Source organism: Olea europaea, unplaced genomic scaffold, assembly GCF_002742605.1.
Source record: "Olea europaea var. sylvestris unplaced genomic scaffold, O_europaea_v1 scaffold28210, whole genome shotgun sequence".
Taxonomy (NCBI): Eukaryota; Viridiplantae; Streptophyta; class Magnoliopsida; order Lamiales; family Oleaceae; genus Olea; species Olea europaea.
The window spans coordinates 1-1,448 of NW_019246712.1; the positions used below are offsets into that span (position 1 = coordinate 1).

At 34.0% G+C, this 1,448-nt stretch overlaps 1 long non-coding RNA gene across 1 annotated transcript; it reads right to left on the reverse strand.

Annotated features, from left to right (window-relative positions):
• Window positions 1-35: 35 nt before the first annotated feature.
• On the reverse strand, window positions 36-1,416 carry LOC111384039. Its single transcript, XR_002700846.1, has 3 exons — window positions 1,223-1,416; window positions 486-552; window positions 36-270 (listed from the first exon to the last, which is right to left on the reverse strand). It is a non-coding gene; the product is annotated as an uncharacterized LOC111384039 (long non-coding RNA).
• Window positions 1,417-1,448: the final 32 nt, after the last annotated feature.

Sequence of the window (1,448 nt, forward strand, 5' to 3'; positions counted from 1 at the left end):
CATACCATTAAGATACAGCTAATTTAATAATGTCACATATGGAGGAAGAAACTTAAAGGATTTTCCTGTTCAGCTAATCTATTTCCATATATACATGTAGCACAGTAAGAGAAAAGTTTCAAAGAAACCAAAATATATCCCCTATCCCACCAAACAACGTTTGAAACAAACATTTTGCCATTTTGCTTGTTATGTCAAAGTGTAGTAATCACCTCTGACTCGATTAGTTTCATCTGCAAGCTTCCCAGACAGCTCAAATGAAGGCTTTTGCTGTAAATCACAATGCAATTATAAGTCTGATAACTCATGCAATAGTGCCAAAGGGAAACAAAAATTAATGGGTACTCATTACAATAATGCTCATAAAGACTCATATTTTCTCAATGTCCCTGCAGGAAAAAGAGAAAAGGACAACCATAGGGGCAAAATATGCAGAGAAGTAACATAATCAATAGTAGAAGCAAAAGGGGAAAGGAAAAGGCCACCTTTTCTTTGGCTTCCAGAGTGTCTTCAGTTGCTTTCATTTTAGCAATTGCATCATTGTCGCCATTCCTGCTTAAGCAAAAGATGCAAATCAGTAAAAGGATATTTAAATGCTGAAAACAATATTTAAATGGTATACAAGTGGTCCTATCTCACAACTTACTCTTCTAGATTAGAAAACACTGAAATACAGCAGCAAACTATATACTTGGACAGTGGTGTACTTGGAACTAACCCCCAAAACAAAGGATCAGCAGACATTTTATTTCTTACCATTAAATACAATAATCCTCTGACAGATACAAAAGAGAAAAACAAAATAAAATAAAATAAAATAAAGGGAGCAGAACAGAGGACTACAGTTTGAGATTTAATAAGTCAGGTGATACACTATTCCAAAGGATCTGGGGATAATCTACAAGAAAATATATGTGCTCTCACGCAAGCTACCCCATTATCAGAATCTGGAACTTCTATCGTCCTTAATAGGTATTCGACAATGCCAAATTTTTAATATTGATCCAATAAAAATAATATGCTATGGTTACTTTTAAGGGAAATAAATATACAGTCTGATAAGCTGGGGACAAGATTAAACCCCCAAGTAGGTGAAAATATTGACTTGAATAGTCAAAGGCGCCTGAATTAGATGACAACGATCAACTAGGCAAACAATAGCAAATAAAAATGTCTCTAGAGCAGTTAAAGTTGAAAGTATAACATTCAAGCAGTAGCTCACCACTGTTCAGCAATCCTTGAGTTTGTTACCTGCAGATATTGCAAATGATCAGATCCTAATTTTTCTAAGACTACAAGAACACTTTAAAAAGAAATCAAGTGGCATTCCATGTGAGGCTTTTTAAAAACATTGAAAATTGAAACTTAAGGCATTCAATAGGAAATAGTGTCAATTTTAAAATAATTTATCTGGAAGGATTCTATAAGTACCGAACAGAAACAGTTAC